At 42.1% G+C, this 27,812-nt stretch overlaps 1 protein-coding gene across 9 annotated transcripts in view; it reads right to left on the bottom strand.

Annotated features, from left to right (window-relative positions):
• The window catches only part of Dab1 (DAB adaptor protein 1), a 1,142,636-nt gene that overhangs the window by 378,062 nt on the left and 736,762 nt on the right, over nt 1-27,812 (bottom strand). The window contains exon 1 of one of the 9 annotated variants that reach the window (XM_037203411.1): nt 4,627-9,707. The exons of 7 other annotated variants lie outside the window; for them this stretch is intronic. The gene's annotated coding sequence lies outside the window, so the exon portion shown is untranslated. Of the gene's footprint in view, nt 1-4,373; nt 4,592-4,626; nt 9,708-27,812 lie in introns of those variants that run through there. One more of the 9 variants, XM_037203410.1, reaches the window with a different exon arrangement.

Below are 27,812 nucleotides of genomic sequence, written 5' to 3'. Positions count from 1 at the left end.
ACTGACTTATCCCTTAAGAATTCAATCAAAGAGAGCCAAGTTATTCTGCTCAGAACAAGTACAGAAGAGGGCGGGGATGTGACAATTTCAGCACGATGTTCACGTCTACCATTGCTTTTCACACAGTGGATGTGCATAAGGCCACATGGCCAGTAAGAACATCAAGAAACAAACTGTTCACTGGAAATCTTGAAATCAACCTCTCTGGTTAGCAAAACTGGCGCAAAAAGAGAGAGTGTGTTCATCGCCAAGAGGATTTTACCTCATTTGAAGGACAATATTCCTAGTTCATCGTTGTAGTAAATATTTCCTGCTAGGCACTGTCTTAAGCACTTTCTCCTGATCCTTTGCAACAGTTATTAAATAGGTACTACTGTCCTAGAATGAACAAAACTAAGGGACAGACAACACAGTGCTCGCAGAGCTGGCGTGGCTGAAGTCTGTAACAGGGTGATGCAGCCACTCTTGCCGAATTGGTACCACCTGTGACTCCCACCTCTTGGTATGAGTATTTGTTTACAACAGCAGTCACTGACAGTAGCAATGACACCTGCTAATTAACTGCCTAATCAATTACTTACTGATTAATTACCTAATTAATAAATATTTCCACAGAGTAGATAGCTATGACCCAATAACAACCAGTACCTTCTAGAAGCTCTAGCAAAGTCACAAGTGTTCACAGTGCAACCATAGGCCCAACGACTTGCTGGTAGTAAAGCCACGCCCATGTGTGTTGACTGCAAGCAGAATGGGAAAATCTAGAGTCAGCTTCCACAAGAGGTCTTATGGTTGCTTTGTGTCAGGATGAGAGTTTACAGAGGCCCCGGAAGTAGCTCATTTCCCCTCCCTATCCAGAGCAGCACTACCTGTGGTTGGGTGGACCCTGGAGCTAGAGTGGATGGGTTTAAGTTCCCTTATCGCCTATGTGATCTCAGTTTAACGGCCAGATTTGCCTGTGCCCAGCTCCCTGTCTAACAAACAAGAATGAGATTGAAAGAATGAGAGATGAAGTAAGGTAACCTATGCCAAGTGCTCAGAAGGGTACCGGGCCCTTATTTAGGACTCAGGAAGGTTATTCTTGTTTTAGGTACTCTAAGGAATGACTTGTCAAACATCATAAGGGAAATCTGGATCTAATCCTCGCCTTTCAATTACAAAAGGCATCCCTACTCCTTACCCAATTTCCATGCTATTACTAAAATTTACCATTCTCTTGAAATCCTACTAAGTGCCAAAACCCTCGAGGAGAGGGTTTCCCCTTAAAACTGATCCAAGACCCACAAGGAAGGTCCTTGCTTTGCAGATGATGACAGCCAAGTTGTGAGAAGTCACGTGATTTATTCTTAATTGCTGAAGTGGTGAACGTCTTTTGTCACCAGTGACTAGCGAGTGAGGTAAGATTCAGTGAGTCCTAAATAACACTTAAAGTTTCTGGCAACACCCTTTAATGCATGCTATCTGTTACAGTGCCATCTAGAAGGCCTCACCCGTGCTTCCCTGCTTTATGTTTGACTTGAGTGAATTATCAAAATGAAATGCTGCCTCAAATAGATTCTTCATCTGCCTACAGCATGGCTCCAAGCCTTGAAAACCCACCAAATGCAATTTTAAGATGGGTACATGATCACGTACAAAGCCAAACACCCACCTGCTTGAGAAAAATGACTTTGGAGGGCAAAGGGGACAGAAGCAGCAGCTTCCTCTGGGGCTCTGGGGAGGAGAAAAAGGAACAATAAGGGATGGAAGCTCTCCCCTGCAGCCTCACACAATGGTGTTGCTTGCAAATGAGACATACTGTGAAACAGCCTGTGAGATGGGATTCGTCAACAATAAGTAATTTTTATTCAGATTTTATTGTTGAGTACAATGAACATGATTAAATGTTTCAGACAAGCCTATTCAGACCTTAAGAAAACCGCCAAAAAATAATAAATAAATAGAATCCTCAACTAAAAAAAAAAAATCATCTTTTAAGTCCGATTTCGGGAGATCTAATTGCCCAGTTCATGAGCAAAAAGCACATCTTCACTTGCGAGCCACCTGGTTCCCAGGAATACAGTAACAACATGTTTTCATTTCCCACTTTGGTCTCGTCTCTCCTGCGGCAGATCCTGCGCTGCCAAATAGTTACAAAGTCTGTCCTTTCACATCACCGCATTTGAACTTCCTAAACCTCTAAGAGGGCCCGTGTGTATGGAAAAGAACAATAGCACTTCAAAAGCCATTTCTGAGAGTTCTTCAATACTCCATTTGAATGCTAGGGTTTCAATCAAGGACAGCAGCAGACAATTTGATTGCTTAGAAGTTGACTTTTATACATCTTTGATTAGGTCGCCCTGCTCAATGGGAAATCAAGAAAATCTTTGATCCCTTTCAGTCTCCAGAAGAGCCACCAAGCCTTGTCAGGATAGGAAGGGAATGAGATGGGAAGGGGGCGTTTGTACTCCATCTCACCTCATCCCGTGGTACTTCTATTTTTTTTTTTTTTTTTGCCTGCGCAACTCAGGGCTCCATCCAGAATTGCTCATCTTGGGAGATAATAAAAACAATGGGTGCTAATTCAGGGGGTGGGGATGGTTTATAATTTTATGGATTTCCCGAAGACCCATAATTGGCACATGAATGTACAAACGTGAACTGGATAATTAGGAGGTTCTGAATGTAAGCCACCTTTAATTTATATGATTACTTGAAAACATGTTAAGTGTTCGGAAGTGTCAGCGGAACCCCCACAAGGCCTTTATTCAAAACCATCAACATTGTGAAAGTGTGTCTAATGCGCCAGCTCCACTCAAGAAGAGCAGGGAAGAAGTGGGAAGCAAGGCAAAGATCTCTCAGCCAGAGTTTGGCATTGTATCTTTCTGGAGGCCTCGCTGCCTGCCGGACCAGCTCCGGAAGAGAATGGTGCTCCGGCCTCCACAATCTCTCCACTCGGGGCTCTCTTTCTCTCAGGAAGCTAAACACAGGCGTGCGCAGACATACAAACGCACACGCAGGCACCGACCCACGCGGGCACGTACCCTGCCTCAGAAACACACATCCGAGCTCGCACTTGCCCGCGCCGCGGCGCTCTCCACGTCTCCAGCGCCCGCCCGCCGCCAAGAGCCTCAGGCTCCCCGCCCCCACCCCATTCCTTCACTCTCCCAGCCCAGGCGGAAATACCCCGCAGACCCCCAACAATGAGGACTTGTGTGATGCAGATGGGGGTTGGGGCCCATTTACAACCAGTGAAACACAGTGCGGAGGGTCGGCTACCAGACCACGCAGCAGCCTAATGGTACCACTTTGCCATGCAGCTATCCCTGCCCACCCGGCCGGGTCCACCAGCACCACCCCAAAAGAAAATAGAGAAAGAAAGAAAAAGAAAAAGCGCCTTTAAAAGTGCAGTAAAGACGCACCCTCCCACCAGGAGTCACCAGCATACTCCGTGGGACGCAGCCAGCAGAGGCAATGACCAGCAGGGTGTGGAAATGCACTTTGTAGACTCACCCAGTACCTTCCCTGGCGCCGCAACACAACCACCCCAAAATCAAGACTCCTAACCCCGGGTTCCTTTGGCGGCTGAGACCGGGTCGTACGGCTCCTTTATGAGACTAACCACGGGGAATCAAAGTTTCCCCAGCAAGAAAATCCTGCTTTTGCTTTGGAGACAGACCGTGGGGTACGGAGTTGGAGGAGAGGGCCGGCTGCGAGGGGAGTGGCGGGTGACCAAGGGCCTGAAGACCTAATGGTGGAGGGAGCGCCACAGGGAACACCCGGGAGAGGGACCCAAAGAAAGATTGCGGTCCAGCGCAAAGGATTGGTTTGGTTGAGATGAGTCCGATTAACGCAGGGGTCGAGGTGGAACCACAGAACTGCAGGGATGTAGAGAAGTGAGAACGCGGGCTCCGCGGAGTGGGGAAAGAGGTCGCACCCGCCGGCGCCACTAGCGAGGCGGGGAGGAGGCTTAGCGAGAACTCAGCAGGTCCAAGAGTGGCAGAAGGCAGCCTCGGGGTGGCTAGAGCCGGGACAGAGGGAGGGAGGGTGCAGGGGGTCCGGCGACAGGCGAGGGGCTTGGGTAGGCGAGCCTAAAGAGAGGATCGCGCGTGTTCAGAAGTGGGGCGATGGAAGTGGGGACCGACCGGGAAGGAGACGCAGGGTCGCCTCCCCTCGCAAGCAAGTGGTGGGAGAGGATAGACAACTGCGGCAGTCACCAGTGCACAGCACCTCGGGCCAAATTCCCGAGAGACTCGCCCCCGAAAACCCTCCTCCACACCCGGGTTCGCGGGCCCCAGCCGAGCCACTCAGGCTCGCCGAAGCCGGGTCCCCGCGGGCCACCTGCGCGCACTCAACTCGGGGGTCCGTCGCCTGCCCCTCGCCGCACCTCTCACCTCGGCTCCCCGGAGCATCCTCCTCCTCCTCGGCTGCGGAAGCCGCCCGAAACGCGGCTCTCCATGCCCTGCGGGCGGCCGCACTCAGATGCGCTCTCCAGCCCGGGGAAGCCCGGGTGAGCGCGGATCTGGGTCCATCCTCCCCGGGAAGCCACGGGCGCGCGTCAGAGCAGGGGGAGGAGACCGGACCCTGTGCGGTGCGCAGACCCGCCTCCTCCCGCAGCCCCCGCCCCGCGCCAGCCCCGCCGCTCACCTGCTAGCTCCCGGCCAACAGCGCGTTCCGCGCCGGTCCACTCCGGCTCCTTCTCCCGCCGGGGCGCTCTGTGCGCCGCCCGAGCGCACTCCGATAGCTCAGCCGAGTCGCCGCGGCGACAACGAAGAGGAAGAGCCAGCGAGCGGGCGAGCGGGGGCGCCGCGGCTTGCGGTCGCGCTTCTCCAGCCCCTGCGCTCGTCCTCCATCCCGGGAGTGGAGACCGAGCGGAGCCGAGAGCCTGGGGTCCCCGCCCTGCCGTTCTCCGCGGAGGGGGGCGCGCTGAGAGCGGACCACGCTCCTCAGTAGCCTCCGCAGCTCCCGCCCGGACTCCTGCGTTTCTCCAGCGTCTGCTTTTAGCCAAGCCTCCCTGCACACAAGTAGAGAGGGCGCCGAGCCAAGTGGAGGCTGTGCGAGCTTCTTGCCCCGCGCCCCTTGACAGAAGGGGGCGCTCTCTCCCAGCCACCGGGGCCGGCTTCACCCACCTTTTATTGACATTTCCAGGGCTATATTGTCTTGCACCTGTCATGATTTCCTCAGCTCTAGGCAGCTTTCTGTGCCCCTGAGGGCACACGGGCCCCAGTTAACTTGTTTTTCCCTACTCCATTCTTAGAATGCAGGGCCCTGGACCGTCCTGCAAATTAGAACCTGTTGTGCCAAAGAAGGCTCTTCAGGTCCTATCTTACAAAGATCTCAGAAACACCGAGTGGCAAAAAATAATTGGATTAGTCGGAAATTTTTCCACCTTGAGATTGGATTCAGCTTTGTCAAGGCCAGTGTGGCATACTTGTCTCCAGAGGCTTGAATGCTAGGTGGAAGGGTGTAGTGCGAAAATCTCCTGCTGCCCCCTAGGAGCCGGGTGCCCAAGAGCAAAGGAAGAGGAGGCAACACTTGCTTTTAAAGTTTGCTCTTCTTTTGAGGGGCCACACTCCTGCCCTCCAGCTGGGTGATAATAAAGTTAATGTGGTGGCTTGTTTTGGGGGGATTTTTTTTTCTGGTAGCTTCTGTTACTCACCCATGAAAATTTAATGATGCATTTAGGGTTATTACCTCTAGAGTCAATGGGCTAAAAATATTTAGCCTAATGCGCTGCTTGTGGAGTCAATAGGTCCGTGGCTGGTTCGTACAAAGTCATCTGGAGACCCTCCCTTCCTCCACAAAATTCACGAGCCATTACACTTATCCCATAATAACAGCTTCTGTACAAATGGAGGCCCTGCATACTTGGCTGTCAGGCACCTCTGAAAAGATAGCAATTTACATAGAGACAAGAAAAAATTCCTGAGGTCATTGGCAGGATACACTCCACGGAGAAGAGCTGATCAGAGAAAATGCCCCCCAGTTTGGCAGAGAGGTTCCATTCTTGATGGTTCCATCTAACTCTGGGGTGGCTGACAATCTCCTGGGGTGACCACGGAGTCCCCACCGGATTCTCTCCAACTTTTACAAAAGTTCCAGAAAGTGGGAGGAGCTGGATACCAGCTATTGTTCTACACCCTGAGCGGAGTTGAGACTGGCTAGGGAACTCCTCCACTGCGATCAAGAAAACATTTCACTTTCACTATCCGTGAAGACAAGTCCCTGGACTATGAATGCCACACCATGAAAAGAAAGAGAAATGTGAGAAGTCGTGGGAAAATAGGGAAGAGTGTACATGAGTGTTGGTCATTTCTAAGGGCTGGAGAAGGCCAAACCTTGGATGATGCAGCGTAAGTTCGACTTTCTAGAGACTGCAAAACAAAACAATAAGACCAACACAAAAGTCTCAAATCCTCTAGGTTATAAGGACAGCTTTGAAATTTCCATTGCGTTGATATGCATTTTAAGAGCCCATATCTAAGGTCCGACTGTACCTGCCCCCTGCCTCCTGTTTTTACCTGGCATGGTGGCTACAGACGTCAGAAGGAACTGGGAAAGTGAGTTGGCCAAGCCATACAATGTAATAGAATGTAAAACTCTATCTCTCTTCAGTGTTGGACAAAGTCCACCATGGAAACTGGGCAGATTCCCATGAAATCCAGTGGGGGCAACAAGCCGCAGCTGTTCCTATCGCAAGCCTGGAAGAAAATGTGATGTATAGGCACAAGCTGCCCACTGTAGTCCTCAGGGCCTTCCTGGTTAATCTGAACGAAATCTTAAAGAACATTTTGTCACTTCACTAAATGTCAAGAAATAGCTCATCTGAAAGATAAGGTGTGGGGCTTTACTGCTGTTCTTTTGAAAATACCAGTGTAATTTGTATTAAGTATGGCATAAAGAAAAAAATCAATAAATGTGCTTTCATCATCTACTCTGAGACACAGCAAAGTAATAAGAATAGTGAAGCTGTATATATTACTTATTCCACTACAGGCAGTTTGAGATATTTCTCATACAACCTTTACAACATGGACTTTGAAATCTGATAGGACTTCTTCACCTCTGGCAGGCCCTCTCTCTGTGTGTCTATATTTTCAGCATTCCAGTGATAGTGAACACTTCACTCAATGAGCCTTCAATGAGATATAGGCAGAAGGACAACTGCCCTGGAGACATCAGTTCTCTTCCCAGAATATCTCCCAAATAGTTCATTTTGATTCATCAAACATTGGCAGGGCCCATTCTGCACATCGAGGTCTGTGTAAAAGGCTCAGTCCACTGGACAGAGATGTGAAATGAGTTGCACAAAGAAGGGCAAAGAGGTGAGCTACTGAGCTTCATAAGTCATCCCTGCTCATGTGATTGACAAGCCCTCAGAGAGTCGGTTAAGACAACTGACCCATGACTGGGAACAAGACCTGTGGTCACATGTCATAAATCCTGTGGGTGATAACCACTGCCCTAAAGAAAATAATGCAGAGCCTTTGTGATGCCCTTGTAAATTGTGTACTTTCAAAACCCTGTTTATTCCTACAATTTTCCAAGTATATGTCTTGTTGGATGGTATGCAATGGGCTCTAATTTTGGAGGTCTTTTCTTACATCTTTATTGTTGGATGGTTGACAAGTCGGTAGTGTATATATTTAAGGTGCACAATACGATGTTTTGACATATGTTCACATTGTGAAATGATTAGCACCATTGAGATAATTAACATATTCATTACCTCACATAGTTACTTTTTTTTGCATGTGTGATAAGTTCACTGAAGATCTAGTCCCTAAAAAAATGTCAAGTGCATAGTAGATTATTATTAAATGTACTGACCTCACCTTGTGGTACTCAAGACCTCCAGAACTTATAACAAAGGTTAATACCCTTGACAGCAATCTCCACATTTGTCTTACCCTGTAACTCATGAACACCCCCATGCTACTCTGATTTTATGGCTTCGTCTTGTTTAGATTCCATGTATATGAAATCATGCTGTATATCTTTCTGTACATGGCTTATTTCTTGTAGAATAGTGAAATTGAGCATTGACCATGTTGTCACAAATGCCAGGCTTTCCTTCTTTTTAAGGCTTAATAATGTTCCATTGTGGAAGCCACACACACCACATTTTCTTAAACCATATCTCTGTCAACACAAGCATTACATTGATTTTATTATGAATTTGCTATAACAAACAAGGAAGTTCAGATTATCTCTCTGAGAAAATCAGTCCCTTTCCTGGAGATACATACCTAGAAAGGAGCTCTACTTTCGATTTTTGAAGAACCTCCTTACTGTTTTCCAAAACAGGTGTAACAACTCCCAATCCCACCAGCAATGCACAGGGAGGGGTTCTTTCTTATCCACATCTTTACTAATAATTGTTCCAAGCTGCCTTTTTTTTATATACCAATCATTGCAGGAGGTATGCAGTTCTACATCTTTGTGTGTTTGATTCAGATCTGGGAACTTTTCATACACCTGTTGTCATCCATGTCTTCTTGTGGAGGAAAACATATGTTCGGGTCCTTTGCCATCTTGTGACCAAGCTGATCATGCTTTGCAAGTAAGTTCTCTGAGTTCTTATGTCGTGGGTACTAACCACTAATCAAACACAACATCTGAAAAGGTTTCTCCCACTCTCAAAGCTGCCTTTCCCTACCTTTCTAAGCCACTGATGGTTTCTGTGGCATTGGAAAAGCTTTCAAATTGGATGCAGCCCACTTCGTTTATGTCTTTTGTTGCCTATGCCTTTGGTATCAGATTCTTTTTATTTTGTTCGGTTTGGTTTGGTTTGGTTGTTTGTTTTTATCATTGTCAAGACCAAATGTCAAAAAGACTTAGCCAGATGTTTTGGTCTAGAGTTCTTGTGGTGCAGATCTTACACGTAAGTTTTTAATCCAATTTGAATTGGTTTTGTATAAAGTGTAAGAAGAGGTTGATTTCCTCTTCCTTGTAAGGGGATAGTTTTCCCAGCACCATTTACTGCACGTCCTTTCTCCTGTGTAGTCTTGGTATGTGGTCATTTGTCTCTAGGCTAGCTCTAGTTTGTTCTGTTGGCCTAATCTATCAGTTCTGATGACAGTATCATATTGTTTTGATTACCATATCTCTAAAATATGCTTTGAAAACAGGTATGGTTGGCTTAGGTTTCAGTTTATCAGGGTCTTTTGTGGTTCCATAGAATTTTAGGATTTTTGATAAATTTTTTGTTTTACAAAAATGTCACTAGAACTTTGGTAGTAATGTACTGGATCTGAAGACTACTTTGGGTAGGTAGGGACACTGATATTAATTCTCCCACTTGGGCTGTGTTTCCTTTTGTTTGTGATCTTTAATAGTTTTACTTGCTGTCTTATGAATTCAGAGTAAAAATTATTCATCTCCTTGGTTAAAATTACTCCTCCTAAACATTCTCCTCTTTTTTTATGCTATTGTAAATGGAATCATTTGCTTAGCTTTGGAATACTTACTATTTATTAAGTGGTCAGTAGCACTTACATATGCCAAGATTATGCAAATGTTAATATACATATAAAGTTCCAAATTCATATAACTTAAAAAATGATTAGTAGGAAAACCTGCCCTGCATGTCAGAGGCATCATATACTCGAAAGATACTAGTATAGAATGAATAAAATCTCAAAGGTTAATACAGAAGGTACATTAAGCCTCTATATTAAGCCTTTTAGAGAAATTCTTGTCATGCTCAAAATCTGTATTTGAGAAGAAAAAGTCTCACTTTGTTTAAAATAAAATAAAATAAGATCAATAAAAGCAATGCTTACTCTACAAGGTGCAATGTAAGATCTCAGCAGAGAACAGAGAAAATCGCCCACAAAACACACCATCAAATGGCACTGGGGTTAAAACTATGATGGGCCTGATGTTAGAAGAGCATCAACATTTGTATTGAATCCAGGTTGGGAAAAGAGTAGGGGTGGGTGATATGGACCTCATTCAAAAAAAAGGGGGGAACATTTCGAAACACAATTAGGTGCTAGATGAATGAACTGGAGAGGCATTTTGGACCAGAATTTCAAGTCAGAGAAAGAAGGGTTATGTGAAAGAAGACAGAGTCCTTTTTTGAGGGTAGCTACAATTGACCCTTGAGAGGCAAGCATAAACCACTTGTACAGCTCTGCTTGCTGTATTTAATTTAGGGTGGAAATGCAGGGATGCACTTTTTTAAAAAGATAAATATTTTGAAAAATGTCTTAACCCTCTTACCAAGATGTTGTTTTCCATATGAGACACAAGTAAAGCATCCAATTGCTACTTTTCTTCTGTGGTCAAAAAGACAATTAAAAACATTTCTATGGTACTTCATGAAACAGAGAATGCCTTCTTCATCCGACCCCAGCCAGTCTGACTCCAGGGAAAGGTGGCATGGTGGAGTTACTAAGCTTGACTCTGCTCTCCAGCAGCTATAAATAGCACCCCTTTCATTCTCCAGGAGAAAGCAGGGGATGGCAATGTGGGGACGGCAGTTCTCCCACCAATCTGCTCTTTATAGCTAAATGCACAGTAGAAACAAAGTAGAGAGCCTAAGTGGCTATCAGAGGGCTCTTAGGCTCCAATACAAACTCCCAATTTTTTTTCACCCGTAAAGTGGAGTGTAAGTGATGTTAGTATTGGGGGCGGGGACAGATGAAAAGAGTGGGAAATGACTGAGAGTCTGGCACCTATGGTGTGTCATGGAAACAGCAGAATCTTCAGCATAGCATACAACCCAGCAAGTGTACATTGTTGCTTCTGTAATTAAGGGGCTGCATGTTTGTGCTGTTTGCTGCTGGGGGTGGGATTCTCCCCTCTTGTAAAATAATACCTTGATTCTATTTCATTGGTTTACCGTTTCTCTACCTGATCCTTTTTTTTTCTTACTGATAAAGAAGATTATACCTCCAGCCCAGGGACAGACAGGTGACAAAGAGAAATGTATCTCTTGGCCACACCAAATTGGAGATGTACCGTGTACCTAGGGTAGTGTGGTTGCAGAAGATACTTTCTTCTTAGTGCTGGACTCAATCCTGGCAAGAAATTAGACCCATGTATAACAGTGGAGAAAAGATGTTAAAGTATGAAGCAAAAAGAGAATGAGAGTGGTAAGAAGTTGAGAAATAGAGACTTAAGAAGACTCTTAGAGTATTTGGATTAGCCTTACCTAAAAACAGCTACCATCTCTTCCATAGACTTTTCTAACTTGTAAATATATTTCCTCTTTTACTTAAGACAGTTTGACTTGTAGGAGTTTTTTCACTTTAATAAAAATAATTCTCTATACTAAATATTATGCTATGTTCTTTCTAGACAGCATTCAGCTTAATGCTTACTACACCACAGATAAAATGCAACTTACTATAGTCCAGCATACAATACTTCAAAGTAGATGAACATAAGCTATATAAGGCTTGTTCACAAAAACTTACACATCCCAGATTTAAAAAAAGCCAAGGCAAATTCAAGAATGTAGAGATGTATACCATGTTCATGGTTTAGAATAATTGTTATTATTAAAATATCAATGATCTTCTAATTGAAATGTGCATTTAATGAAGTTACAATAAGAATTCCAATACATTTTTTCAAGGAATTAAGAATATTGAAATGTGTATAAGAATGCAGAGGAACTCAGAAAAGCCAGAATATTTTCAAGAAAGAAGAACAGCTCTAGAGGGTTTGTCCTACACTGATTTTATGACATGTCCTAAGTGGTAGTAATCAAAACAGGATGATTAAGACAATGAAATAAATAATCACTAGAACAGAATAGAGAACCCAGAAATGGACAAACATAATTCAGTTGCTGATTTGTTTTCCTCCCAAAGACACTGTAATTCAAAGAAGTGACAACAGTCTTTAAGGCATCTGGCAGGAACAGCTGGGGAAGCAGGAAAGAGCTGTACCCCACTTTGCAACATATGTTAGAACAAAAGGTATAGCTGAAATGGTAAAGGTTCTGGATGATTTCAGACAGAGAGGCACATGTCTGGTTCCACCATGTGAGATGTTGCAGCAAGAGGAGGATGAGTTTGAGGCCAGCCTGGGCTACACAGAAACACTTAAAAAAAAACACTGTACTAGCGAGCCCTGTCTTCATGATTTGGAAGTATGTTCAGTTTCCATGGAGAGGATGCAAAAATCACTGAGTATAACATAATAAATTTGGCTTAATCAAAATTTAAAGCTGTTGATTAATAGACAACATTAAGAAAATTAAATGGTAAGCCACAAGCCTGAAAAGAAACATTCACAATATGCATATCTGACAAAGGACTTAAATCTTGAAAAACATAGAATCTTAGTAATTAATAATAAAAAGACAACCTAATTAAAATGGACAGAAGATCTAAATAGATACTTCACAAAAGAAAATGCACCAATAAACACAGTAGGGGAAAGGCACATCAGTAATGGGAGAAACATATGCATATACGTAGTGAGACATTATTTCATACTCACTAAAATGACTACAGGCTAAAAGTTGGGTGATGATGGGGCTGGAAAGATGGCTCAACAGAGGACCAGAATTCAGCGCCCGCGCCCCCCCCCCTGCGCCGCCTACATCAGGTAGCTCACAACTGCCTATAACTCCAGCTCCAGAGGACCTGACACCCTCTTCTAGACCCTATGGGCACCTGCACTCAGGTGCATATACCTATAGACAAACATACACATACATGTATACACACACACACTCACACACACATTCACACACACTAAAAAATTAGTAAAAGTGACTCTTCAAAAAGTCAGATGACATTAAATAATGGTGGTGAAGTTATAGAACTCTTGTACATTACTGATAAAAGTATAAATGATTTTACATTTTGGAAAATTACCTGGTCCAATTTTGTCAAATTACACACATACATACTTTATGAGCTCTTTTAGTATTTACATATTTATTTCTCCTAGGTGTTTACTCAAGAAAACTAAAGCGCACATTGCAGCTCTGTTCTCAACAGGTAAAACTGGAAACAATCCAAAAGATCCTATACAGAATGGCCAAACAAGTCATAAAATCTTCACACACTGGCATATGACTGTGCAAGAAATTAAGTACTTTACAGACATATGTGGCAACATGGATGAATCTTAAAAACATATTGAGGGAAAGAGAAAGACCAAGTGTAAGAGAAGACTATTATGTTTCCATTTTTGTGAAAACTAAGAGCAGACAAAATAAATTTACAATGAGAAAAATTAGGATTTCAGTTGGCTCCTTGGAGAGGGATGGGCTTGAAAGGAGTACAGTGAAGTTTCAATGGTATTTTAAACAAAGTGTTTATATAAGCAAACACCTTTATGAAAACAGATCTGCACATTTCAATGTATGTCACTTTTACTTTAGACATCATTAAGAAGAGCGGGTACAAGAAAAAAAATGGAGCAGCCAATAAGCCCTTACAACTGCTGTGTGTACTTCTTTATCATGGCCCAACCTAGACATTTATGCTAATAATACAAGTACCAGAGGGAAAAAATACTCTGCTCTCAATGTAAAAAAGAATTCTCTGTCATCCATGGCACTTGGAGAGCAATGGATATGTAAAATGTGTCCTTTAAATTACATTAATACACCAATGATCAGATCAAAATGGAACCACCCTCCAGAAAATGAAAGCATTGCCTGGTGATGAAGTAGATGTCATCAGAAGGCAAAGAATATCCTGGCACAGGACTTAATCAAATAGAGATTAGATAATGGCTTGGCAGGAATTCTATAGAGAAATTCAAATTCAAGATGGTAAAAGGGAATGGAGAAGGGGTCTCCAGCAATAAGATCTTAGGTTTTCCTTCCAAAACCTGGTATCTATTATTCTTTGGAGAATCCATAAGCTCTGAAGACATAGTCATACTTCAGATGGCTGTCTGCTCCTCTGCCCCATATCCACCCACAAGCAGCCCCAGTTTTATACCGGAATACATCAGTTGCATTCAATTTGCATGAAAACTTCACAAGGAAAAAAGTCACCACTCTTCCTAGAAACATACTGATGCAAATCACATTTTATAAAATATTTTTTTAAATAAAAAGAATGTAATTGCTCATTGAATTGTAATATGAATGCAAATTAACTTACTGTAATTATACTGTGCAATTTTCTACTTTAAAAACTTAGAAAATGGAAGAGACCTGATAAGTAATTTGAACTGTAATTCTTCATTGTGTTTCTTCATTATGCAATGGTTACCATAAGCAATTTGCTGTTTTAATGTAGGTTTTTAGTTCGTACCTTTACATTGGCAAGACTCAAATGAGACCGTTCAGTATAGACAGATAGCTGTCCCCCTTCTCCACAAGCACATTGCAGAAATTATCAAGATAAAATTAATACAGCACAAGGGAATTTGTGAAGGATGCTTAATACACTTTCACTGGGGAACCTTCATCCTATGAAGCATCTTTCTGTCCTTACACCTTCAACATATGTTAAACTTTCAGGGAGTCCTAAGCAAATGGGAGTCAAGCTATCAGCATTCATGGCTTAATGACAAGACTTGGGCAGAGAAGTGAAGAGAAGGGGTTCTAGTCCCAGCTCTCCCACTAATTAACCCTGTGACCTTCTCCATTCTAGTTTTCTTTTCCCACATCTGTGAACTGAAAGGTTGGGCTAGGTAATTTCCAGATTCCATTATATCCCTTACTTATGACTCTGTTGTCACCCTCCTCTTTGAAACATGAGTGACAGGAAATTAATTTCTTACTTAGAATTAATGACTGTCTGAATAAACAGCAATCCCTATAGTTCAGTCATTCATTGCTAAAGAATGCCTAATATAAAGATCATCTGTGATGATGCAATGTGAAAAAATAATAATTACCTATTTTTATGCTAATAATAATGTGCATGTGTAGTTCCTTCTGTGTAAAACCTGTTAACTGGAAGGCATTGATACAGAGAGCTGGGGATCTCATTAAGCACATGGTGCCCTGGAAAAGGAATGGGTCAGACTTGGAATCACAAGACTTACCTTTGTTTTCTAAGTAATAACTAAGCCTTGGCTATTCCATCTTTTAGATGGAATGTCTTTGCTACCTCCCTGGATACCGTGCAAGTTTGGACACACAATGAGTAGAAAGGCATTGGGTCACCTGTATGCATAAAAGTTTCATCTCATCCTCTCAACAACCCCATGAAGTAACTTTTATTATTTCTATTTTCCCCTGGGAGAAAATAGAACTTGAATAACTTGTGCAAGGTCACAGCCTATGACACAATACATAATGTCTGTCCAGGGGGCATATAGCATCCTTTCATCTTCTGGACCTCATAACAATGTGTGTATTTAATGTTTTTTTCTCATGACATCTGAGACATTCTTAGAGAAAGAGAACTATTTCATCCTTGTGCAGCTATCAGTACTATGAGGCCCCCTATTTCCTCAGCTGTGAAATAAAGGAATCATTTCTACAAGGAACACTCGTTTGCCTTCTCCTCACCTGGCCTTACCTTACTCTAGCCCTCTCCATTTCATCCTGCCTAAAAATCTCAGTCCCCAGGTGAGGAAGTATTTGATATCTGAGGCTGATGTCCCCTGACCCCCTCGGCTCTGTATTGGAGCACAAGGCTTTCAGGTTGTGTCAGTTGATACCTTCCATCTTCATGGCCATAGTGGCTGATCCAGGATCAGCAGAGAGGATAGCTTTATCCAGCCACAATAAGTCTCAGAAAAGATGACAAAATGCCTACATTGTTTTCTTTTTCTTAAAAAAAAAATTTCTTTTCATGCTGAGGATCAAATCCAGCATCTTGAACATGCTGACAAGTGTTCTACCACTGAGCTACATCCCTAACCCTCTTTCCGAATTTTAACAAGGAGGAATATAGCCCAAAGAGCAGCATCTTAGGCTCTGAAGGGAGGAGATCAAATCAAAGAGATGGGAAGGGATTTTATTCCTTTTGTATTACTGAGTCATGGCCTAGAGGGAACATCTCCTCAACAATAATTTGGGTCAACAGAGTCCTTTCAACACTTAAGCCTTGTTAGATTCAGTTTCTCTTACTTTCTACCAAAACTTGGTAAAAAGCACTTTGAAGGACCTAATGAAGTTGTGAGTCAAATTGAATCAGGTTCCATTATGGTGATTGTGTTAATGATGCCATTGACCGTAGAAGTGAAAGGGGGAGTGATCACCTTGCACAAGCCTGATGCCCTAATCTGGTGGACAAAGATGCCTGCAGTGAATGAGTTTTCTTCTGCTGCTCTGCTACTTCGTCTTCTAGAAGGTTCACTCATACAGAACAGCACCAAGTCACCGCCCTTTTGTGACTGCCTTCACTAGCTTGTCTTCACACTATGTTCCCACTGTGTCCTCCAGGATTTCCCTTCCTGGATCTCATTTACTGTAGTCCTTTCAAACCTGAAGTCTAATTTAAATGAAACCTCTCTGATCTTTTCCTTTGCTTTGCTTCTTGTCTATATTGTGGCTGCTTGCTTACAGTCTTGATTCTTGCTGTGTGTTGGAGCAATTTTCTACGTGGCTGGCTCCCCTCTGCAAATGTAATCTCCCAGAGTAGATGTTAAGCTCCTTATAAATGGAAATATAGCTGGAAGTAACATCTGCCACAGCACTAGTGTCCAAGTCCATTTGGTCAATGTGACCATAAGTCTTCATTGGCAAACATCAATCAAAAGTATGTGAGGACATGAAAATGCCTAACTATCAGGATGCCTTGATAGTAGTCCAGCTGGAGCTTATGAAGAAACATGGGGAATGCATGGCAGAGCCAAGGAGAGAAGCTGAGGTGCAAGGAGGAACCAGGGGTGTTTACTAGTATATACTTCTCTAAAAGCAGCTTCCTACCAAGCCAGGCCATTCCTTTCTCGAACCTATCACTCAAGTCCATAACCTTCTTTCGTGTAACTTCTTTCACCCTTGATATCCCATGGCCATCTGCTACATAGTGCTTTGTGGTTTTTTATTTCTCTCCTGCTTTTCTGCAACATACATTCTAAATATCAGTCACAGTAAGATTTAAAAGACATAACCTATCTCCTGACACACTGTGTTCAAAACACACCCAAGATACCCCTTTGCCCTTAGCTTTGCATCACTTAGAAAAAGGCTCCCAAGTCCTCCATGATCTGACTTGGAGTCAACATTCCATCTTGTTCTGTGTACTCCAGAGGCAGCGGTCTGCAGGCACTTCTAACCCCCCCCCCTCCACTCACAGGCCTTGGTGAGGGATGTTCTGCTGCTTGAGATGGCCTCACTCACCTCTCCCAATAGCTTCTCTGAAAATCTTAAGTCACACATCTGCATTGACAACTGGTCTAAATATCACTTGTTCAGAGAGTTCTGACCAACTCCTTTCTTTAACGAAGTCCCCTGGTTGTAATTTTTCAAAGAACCTTGTAATTTTCTTTTATAGACCTGGCCATAATTCATAACTATGTATTTATAATTATACATAAAATGTAACTGAATTTTGTAATTACTTAAATATCTACCCCCCCCAAAGATTCTGGACACCATAAAGTCAAAGGAATGTTTTTGGTTAGTTGTTATTTTTGTTTGTTTGGTCACTATGTGGGTTGAATGATGGTGACTCAGAATGTATGTCCATATCCTAACTCCTGGAATGTGTAAATGCTCCTTAGTTAGTAAGTGTCTGCCAATCTAACTCAGTCTCCCTATGGAAATGAAAATATAATCTTGGATTTTTGTAGGTAGGCCCTTAATCCAATCACACAATCACAATTGTCCTGAAAACACACCACACAGAGATTCCAGAAAGAGGAGGGGGAAGGTAACTGAAATGGCAGAGAATGGAGTGACATGGCCACAAGACAAGGAAAAGCAGAGACTATCAAAAGCCAGAAGAAGCAAGGCCTGGGCAAAGGAACACAGCTGTGCAGACACCGGCAGAAGTCCAAGAGAATACATAGTAGCTATTTTGGGTGGAAAAATACTAGGAAACCAGTGTGTCTGTCACCTGTATATTCTGAATGCTGGCTAGTAATTATATCTCCAAATTGTTTTGAAATTTATTATATACATGTAAGTATCTTGCTTATGTGTATGTATGTGTACTATATGCATGCTTGGTGCTCATGTAGGTCAGAAGAGAATGTCAGATTACCTGGAACTGGAGTTTATTATGGTTATGAACCACCAGGTGGGTGCTGGGAACTTAAATCACATCCCTTGTAAGAGCAACACATGCTCTTAACCACTGAGCCATATCTCCAGCCCCCAACAACTATATCATAAGTGAATGAAGAAGTGATCATTCAAGGAAGAGGAGTCACAGTTCAGTATTCATACCAGAAACTACTACCAAAGGGAAATCAGAGGTACTCAAATTAATCATCAACTTGTAGTAAATTAGAACTTTTTACAAAACCCTAGGTACTAAACATTTTAGAGGTTATATATGCAGAGAAACAGTACAGAGTAAATTAGGCAAATCCCTTCTTTTATAAATGAAGATTACAGAATTGAGAAAGGTTATCTGACTAACCCCAAAGTCACCCAGGCATCTCAGGCTGAGAGAAGTGGCATTTGTTTATACAATTCCCACACCAGCCAGCTACTACCATATCTTCCCTAAATACAACTGCATCATTCTAATTAAAGCCATTGGGTAGGTTGCTGCTATCTCCAGCCAAAGACATCAGCATCCATTGTGATTAAACTAGTTAGTATGTGTAGGTCCTCACTGATAATGAAATAAATATTAAAGCCAATCTCAAGAAATGGAAGATAAAAACAAAAATGTTCCATTCACATCCCAAGGAATCCAAGAGGGAATATCCACATTAGACAGGCATTTACTATTCTATTACTTGATTTAATTATGATTTCACTTTTAGTATTCAAATATTTAAGAAGTTTATCAGGTATTATCTCTTCATTTAAGAATTTGCCCAAAACATATTAAAATGCATAGAATAAGCCAACTTCCTTCAGAAGTGAGATCCTTCACACTTCATTTGTGACTTAGATAACTCCACCTGAAGAGTCTCTAATAATTATGGTTTTAGTTTAATGCATAGTACATAGATCATGGGGGGAAAGAAATCCACAAAAACAAAAATGAGCAGCTGAAACATTTATTTCTATCAACACAAGGGAGTATCTTGAGTCGATATTTTCCTCTTTTCTCTGTATGAGAAAGAACAACATTCTGGAAATCAGAATATCGAATGGGTGTCACCATCCTAGTGAGCCATTCGGTGTCCATTTCACCAATATGAACGCCAGTGTACATCATTGTTTTGTCCTCATATTCCCAGTAGTCCATCTTCAGTCCAAATGCACCACTACACAGTACATCTATAAAATACTTGTCAAGGAAATCAGCTGTGGCTGTGAAGGTGGCTCAGTTTGCCATGCAAACATGAAAACCTTAGGTAAAGTCCTCAGAACACACATAAAGCCAGGGACTGTAGGACACACCTGGAATCCCAGTACCCTTGCAGTGAGATCAGAGACAAGGGCAGGAGAATTCCAGGAAGCTCACTCACAGGCCAGCTAGCATGATGTACACAGCAGCGGAAAAACGAAAAGAGAGACCTTGTCTCAAACAAGGTGGGAAAAAAAGGACCAATGCCCAAGTGCACTCACACAATTTCACTCACATATATACACATACAGACACATAACACACACACACACACACACACACACACAAATGAACTACATAGTGATTGCTAGAGTGTGACACGTTATTTCCTTTGGTGACTGCATCTCAAGAACCTAGTTATTCTTAGAGAAATCCAGAAGGTCATTTAGTCAGTTCCCCCACTGCAGACCCAGCCTTACATACCCATATATAGCTCTGAATTTATCCACTCTTCCCTTAAGGACACTCAGGACTGAAGCTTTTAAAATCAGCCCTGGAATCCATTGCTCTGAACAACAATGGCTCATTCCAGTTAAAAAAAAAAATCTTCATTTTTGTTATTCATGTGTCCATACATTCAAAGGCTTTCCTGCATGCCCTTTGTTGGAAGACCACACTTCTCTAGGCACTGGCAACAAATGCATAGAAGGATGTTTCTGTTAAAAAAAGTTACTCAGAATAATGGCAAAGAAAGGTAAACAAGTAGTTTTGCAAAAGCAGTGCCTTGCGTGTTATAGGAGAACTAGCTGCTAAGTGCTTCAAACCCCCTTCCTAGAGGAGTCTGGGGAAAGACACCATCCTGCACAGTTTCAAGAGAAGGAGCCTAAGGGTCCACTGGGACAAAGGTCATCCTGGAGCCACTGACCCACTGGACTGCTTTGCTACTGATAGGGCCTCTCCAACTTAATCCCTTCTAGTGGCACTGGCCACTGTGTTAAAATCCTCAAAGGACTGTCAACGAGAGAAATCCTTGTGAAGATTTATCACTCTCCAGGCAGCTGTCTGGCTACTGCCCCTTACAGATGGAGCCACTTCCTTTTATTTGGGCCCACAGTCTCACTATAACTAGCCCAATCCATCCCTTGGTTTTTTGAAGAGGAAAATTTGCTCCTTCACTGGGCTTTATTTTCAGAGAGATCAATAAGAAGCCGGGTTCTCAGAATAAAATATAAGATGATTTTTGTAACATGGGACTTAAATCTGATTAGACCAGGCCTATATTCAAACTCATTTCCCTGCTCCCCAGGGCCTGCGGGTAAAACCAAGAATTTTAATCCATGGTATGGCCCTCCTGGGTTAGCCTTTGCCTGTGCTGCCACAGCATCTTTTATCAAGATCTCCAGATGTTAGCAGCCTGCCAGGCAAACCTCCTTTACATTTGTGGCCTGAGGAGTCACTGATGGTCTCTTAGTGGAGGAGTGATCAGAATTGATTTACATTTCCAGAAACTTCCTCCACAGTCCCTGAATGAAGCAGCATTGGTAGAAAAAACTCATAGACAATTTAACTTGTTTCCTCAAAACCCTCCTTAATAAGGCAGGCCATCAATTCTCAAGGAAATTTAGATAAATAAATAAATAAATAAATAAATAAATAAATAAAATAAGTAAATAAATGAAAGAGCAAGACAACAACAAAACCCCACCTTAATGTCGATAAAATGTTCGTAATGTTTCCTAACAAATATAACTGCAAAGAATTCCTACTGTATAGACTATTACTTCATTAAAAAGTCAAAATGAAGATTTTCAGCCAGACTCCATGTGTCCTCCCATTAACACATTCATTAAGTATTCTCCATTAACTGGGGCTCTCTCCACTAGTCCTAAATTTCCCAGTAATTTAGTAGTTAGTGTAGGTAGCATACTATGTATACTAGCCATTGAGGACAGGTGTATATTGTTGCACACACGAGTTATTGTATTCTAGTATTGCTTGACTGTGAAATGCTCCCCACAGGCCTGTGGGTTGAAGGCTCGCTTCCCATCTGGTGGTCCTGTTGGGAGATGGTGGGAATTTCAGAGGATGGGTCTTAGCTAGAGGAGATAGGTCATGGAGGCTGTGCCTTGAAGGGTCTCTTGTCCCTCCTCTGTCTCTCCCTGCTTCCTGGCTACCATGTATGTGGCACTGATCTGCTGTACACGCCCATTGCCACCTTGCTGTGCCTCAGCATGCCCCCAAACAACAGAGCCAGTTGGCCATGGACCAAAATCTCTTAAACTGAGACAAAACAATGTCTCCTCCCTTATAATGTTTATGTGGGGCTTCTAGTCACAGTGATAAGAACTAACATGTGCTTGGTCCTCATACTTTCTGAACTCATTACAAGGTGTGCCCTGATTCAGGTATTAATTTGGTTAAGCAGGGACACAAACACTATAGGCAATAAACTAGTTTACATGAAAAAAGTCCTTCCAGCAACTTGCAGAGTTAGAGTCCAGGCAATCCAATCTGTAACTGATAACACTGGGGTACTGAATTATGTCGCACATATAACTGCTAGACCTGTCTCTTCTGATAGATGTATTAATCAATAAATATTTATTGACTGTCAGTCCTGTTAGGCAGCAAAGAACAAATGGTTGAGTGAGTCGTTGTTCTTACCTGCAAGCAGTAGCATGTGCCCATTTGTTTTAAGGCTCTGATGCATGAAATAAAAAACAAAAGGGCTCAGTTTGACCCATCCTATTTCTGCATTTCCTATATGCTGTCAAGTCAACCATCACACACACACACTCTCTCACACACACACACACACACACACACACAGAGGCACGTGCATACACATACATATGTTATTTTCTTAGTGCCAAGTCTTTTAAAATTCATGGGTATGTGTGTGTATATGGATGTTTGTATTTTGGGTGGGGGGTGCATGTATGTGTGGATAGGTGCACAAGCACAAATTGCATGTATGTGTGAAGGCCTGGCTTTATCACTGATAATCTTCCTTGATCACTATTCTACCTTGTCCTTTGAGGCAAGGTCTCTCAGTCAAACCCAGAGCTTGCTGATATAGCTAGTCTGGCTAGTTATCTTGCTCCTGGGATCCCCTGACTTTATTTTTCCCAAGCTGGAATTACAAGCAAACTGCCTCAGTAACCCAGACTTTATGTGGGTTCTGGAGATCCAAACTCCATTCCTCTTGTTTGCATAAGTGATTTAACCACCAATTCACCTCCCCAGACCTCGCAAAAACTATTTCATGCTCCAAATGATGGCTGGGTATTCATCTTCCCAAGTTTGACCTTAGGCTCATTGTTCCATAGTCTTACTTTTGTGTATATTATGAAATCCCAGCTTGGATTTTTGATCATTTCTAAGTGACAACCATTTTAATTTGTCTTCAATAAACATTTTGTCCCACTGATTAGGTGTCTTGATGCTATTACAGAGAGTCAAGAGAAAAGGGACATCTATTCCTGCTACATTATAACATGTTGCCACACATCAGCCTCATGTGACTATCCCAAATTTCAAAGGGGAACTGCATAAGTGTAAGAAATAATGTGGAATATATCACAAAATGGCTTGTTCTACAACATTACTACAAATGTGAGAACAGGGGACTCTGATTCACATTGCCACTTCAGCTGGAGTCTCTGTATCCTGCTTTATGACCTTAATAAATGAGTGAATAAGTGATAAAGGATTATTCAAGAGCCTTAGGAGACAATTTACCAGTCTTACCAGTGGCTAGAAAATACTTTTTAAATGTCATTTAATTATATTTCTAAACCCAACTAATGAAAACACAACATATTTGATATCATGTATTAATATATCTATTGGTTTTAACAGTTCTAGAACTGTTTAGATATTTAAATTTATGGCAATCTCTATTACAACTGGCAAAATAATAGCCAGGAAGACATTGCCTTAAATTCATATTATAGCATAAATAACCAACAGAGATACTATTTTATAAATAAAACTTTTGCTGCATAGCAATGTCCCCCAAATTTTGGCCTGTTAAAACCAAAGAAGCAAACAAAACTTAGGAGGCTGAGGAAGTTCCTAAAATTTACAAGATCCACAAGGCTCCTTCCTAAGACCATATAGGCAGTTTAACAATCGCTGGGGAGACATTACTCTTAAACTTGCAGAGCTGCCAGGGAACTCCAGGGATATGGCTCCCATCGGTGCTCAGACATGTTAGGATGAACTGTTTGACAACACAGGTGTTTTTGAGTTATCTAGGCCCCTGTCCGTAACCACTCATCCATATTTCTTTACGTAAGCCCAATAATCACTGGTTTAGAATGCTACACTTGCATGGTGCGTTTCTTGCATCTGTTGTTACCATCTGAGGTAAATAGACATTTATTGATATCTCCTCAGGAAAAGTCACAGAAGAACTTTTGATGGCAGATAGACAAAGAAAAGGCTCCACTAGACTCTGAACTAAAATAATGTTGGAAGAAAGCATAGTATGACAAAGGGAGCTATTGTCCAATGGATAAGGCAACTTATGGTGGGACCTTTGTTATAGATTGACTGATGAATATTAAAGAGAAGAAATACACATTTTTATTTGTTAAATAAAAACAGTAACTTTGGAACCACAGCTCTAGGTTTTCATCTGGCCATTTCACTTTAAACTACTTCACTCTGTAGGCAGGAATACGGCACACTTAAAAGGCAAAGTTATTTATAAAAAGGGGAGTGACTTCTTACGCTTCAACTTCACAGAAAATGAAGATATAATGATAATGACATTGATCAAAGGCTGTAAAATGTGGGACATTCAGGGGAGGGCCAGTGTTTACTATTGCAGATTCCTCAAAGGATCTTCAAACCACAGGGGAAAAAAAAAACTGATCCACAATTCATTATAAACACATGCATCTGTGGGTGTAATCACAAATGATTTCATCTCATACTTTTCAAATAATGAATTTCAACTTTCTAAAAACATGTTTTCATATTAAAATGAAATGAAGAGATTATGCCTTTATATTCTTCAAGATAATTACCGTCTCAGAACTCACCTCATGTTTTGTATTCAATGTGTTCCACACGCTAGTCACCACATGTGATACATGCTTCTTTTTAGAACACCTTAAAACTTTTTATTTGTTTAATTTAGGTACATTCATAGTGAACTTGTGCAAATGAGTGCAGGGCTCATGGATTCCAGAAGAGGGCGTCGGATTCCCAGAGCTAGAGTTACAGGGGTGTGGACCGCTGAGGATAGAACTTAGGTCATCTACAAATGCAAGATTATCAACTGCTGAGCCACCTTTCCGGTCCCCGCCATGAAAAGCTTTTAAATAGTTACATCTTCCAAAGGAAAGGCATATCTTATTGCATGTTAGCTAGGACTTAAATGCAGGTCATGAAAGCCAGGGGACTTGGTTAATCCTTTCTGCCACCAAGTCTTTCATCTGCTTTGCCTTGTGATGAATGCCTTGCCAGCTAATGCCAGTCCCCAGGCTCCACAAGGGCCACCAGCTTCCAGACACACTCCTTTGTCTGTAACTCCCCACCTGACCTTCTGTCTTCAGCTTGTCTTCCTTGCTGAGAGGTTAATTTACTGAGATTCAAAGAAGTTAAGCTTCTGCCCACAGACACCTGGAAAAAGGTGAACCCCGAAGATTTTAACTTAGGTTTCTAAGGCACTAGAGCCTATATTTGTTCTTCCAACTACATCCCGCTGATTTACAGAGCATCTGAGTCCTCCGCAGTGAGTTTCTTTTTTAGTAGAAAAGACCTAGGTTACAGTATTCTATTAAAAAAAATTACCTATGTTAAAAGATGTTTTGTGATGTGTAGGACAAAGCGAGCTATTTAAATTGAAATCATTTCCCTAGTATCCAAGATCTCTAAATCTCATGCACATTAAGTTTGAATTAACACTAACAAGGGTCTAACAGCTTTGATGCTGTGTTCTTAGATAATTAAATTCTTAGAAAATCATTCCACATTTGAGGGAGAAGCGAAGGACACAGAGTTCAGTCTTAATTCAAAGTCACTTACACATCGTTACCTGCTGTTTCCAGGCCTTCACAGAACCAGCAGGGAGGATTCGATATTAAAAATGAGGTTTCTTTATTTTGGGGAGAGTGGGGGAGAAGTCGGTGTTGGGGGTGTGGAATTGTCTGGTGAACTGTTCCTGTGCTATTCTGTGCCACCAGCCTCCCCTGGAATTCTGGAAGACTAGGTTCATTCTGCAGCCAGAGGCTGTGTCTCCTCCCTGCACCTCCCCTCGGAGCCATGCCTTCCCTGCCTTCTTTTACAAAGCCCTGCCCATTCACCACTGAATGTGACCCTCACAGAGCCCTGCAGAAACTGGAAAGATAGTTTCTTTTCCCAGGACATTGTTTAAAAAGAGACTGGCTGGCAGTTGGCTAGGTCTCATGAGGTGACACTTACCTGGGATTAAATTTTCTAAGTTATACTTGACTTTCCCAACTTGGAGCCATAAAATCAATCTTGTTATGTCTTAGAAGTAAGTAGGTTTGGAAGGCTGACTCACATTAACGAACCTTACAAGAGACTGACAGATACACAGGAGTTCAAGTTTCAGATTTGGAGTGGTTGAACCAGCAGGACCAGGGCATTGTTTTCTAAGATAGGACCAGGGCATTGTTTTCTAAGATAGCCAAATTAGCAGAAAAGTTATTTGATTTTCAATAAAAGAAAGCTGAGGCTCTGTGAGTTGAGACAACTTAAGTCACCCAGTTAGTATCATGAAGAAAACACTAGAAAATTCTGCTTCCTTCCCTGCTACTAGAATTTAAGCAGGGCAGGAAGCAGGTAGGTGCTTGAGAAAGCTTGGTTCTCCTCGTTCTTTTGTAGAGTTTAAGAAAAGCCAAAGACACTCACCCACTATCTGGTTTTATTGTCTTGCTCTGACTGCTCCTAGTCCCCCAAGCTTGAATAGCCTCCCTCTGATTAGTGTTTAAGTGACACCATGGGTGCTTACTTTGATGTCTGGCTCATCCTGCCTTGTTCTGATGATCATATGCCCTTGGATGACAGTGCTCATCCCTGGCTTTGTTGATGCATATTCATGTTGCTGATGTTGGGGTATCCCGTTAACTTTTCACAGCTCTGATTCTAGTCTCAATATTTAGATTTAAAGCTGGATCCTCAGATAGTGGCTTCCTAGTCATGAGCAGCACTTACAGTCATCCCTGCTTATATACCAGCACATGACTTTTCCCATGGGTAGAATATCAATTGTTATCACTATTGTTCTCATGGAAAACTGGAGACCCCAAACATTTCCGTTCTTGTGTGAAGGACATAAAACTTGCAAGCCTTGCCTGAAGACTTGAATCTACCCCATAAGTATGGGTCAGGTATTTCCAACTGTCACAAGGCCCATGGTTAACAATAATTCTAATATTCGCTCAGCACTTGCTATGTGCCAGACATTGTTCTCAATATTACACACAAATGTAGTGACACATTGGATCATCACAACAACGCATCACTATCATTCCATTACAAGCTGAAGAAGTGACAATACAAAGAAAAAAAAATTCTTTGATCAATATCATACCAAGACAGAAAGTAGTGGAGCCAGGAATTAAACTCAAAACATTCTAGTTCACTCAGTCCATATCTTTCCAGGTAGAAAAAGAAGCCTCACCCCCAATGGAACCTTCAGCAATGCTAGGAAGGTGATGATTTGGTCAAATGTCTGATCTCTTATTAACCAAGACTAAATATTCACCCTGGGGTTTATAGAAAGGGTCTTTTAGGTCCAAGAATACAGTCAATCTTATTAATTATTTACATTCTATGTCTATGAATGTTTAGTTATTTAGACACCCGAGATAAGCAACTCAGAAGGAGGAAAGATTGATTTCAGTTCATGGTTGGCTCCATTGCTCAGGCTCAAATTAAAGGAAGAAGCTGGAGACCAAGACATGCCTTCCAAAGGCAGCCCTCAGCCTGCTTCTCCAAACAGGCAAATCCTCCCAAAAGCCCTTCAGTTATGAGTGCTTTGGTGTAATAACCTATCGATGAGGTTAGTATATCATCAGGATCCCATCCTCTCTCTGTCCATGTCCATCTCTGGTCTCCATGAGCACGTGTGTGTACACTCACACACACTTAGATATGTGGGCACACACACAAGCAGAACACACAAATCTATTATGGTTATGCATGAGTCATCCTCACATTGGTGTCTTGGAGATGTGGATGCCCCTGTTGGTTCACCAAAATTTGCCCTGTAGTGTCTCCTCAGAAGACAGTGCTGCTGAGATTTGCTATCAGCAAGAAGGTCGCCCAGTGCAAAGAACCTCTTGAACCATAACCTGACTTTGCAATCTAATTTTTTTTGAATCCTCAGATATGGTCTTAATAAAAACATAACCAAAAAAGGATAATGACAGAAATCGATTTTCTCATTTAATCAGCTTCTTTGTTAATTCAATCATAAATTATGTGCCAGAGGAGTCTAATCACATTGTATATGAATCTTGCATAATTTGCATTAATTACAACCCAAGATGTAAATGC

This window comes from Peromyscus leucopus, chromosome 2 (genome assembly GCF_004664715.2).
Source record: "Peromyscus leucopus breed LL Stock chromosome 2, UCI_PerLeu_2.1, whole genome shotgun sequence".
Lineage (NCBI taxonomy): Eukaryota > Metazoa > Chordata > Mammalia > Rodentia > Cricetidae > Peromyscus > Peromyscus leucopus.
The sequence above is the reverse complement of the archived record's forward strand: the minus strand, read 5'-3'. Positions and strand labels throughout refer to the sequence as shown.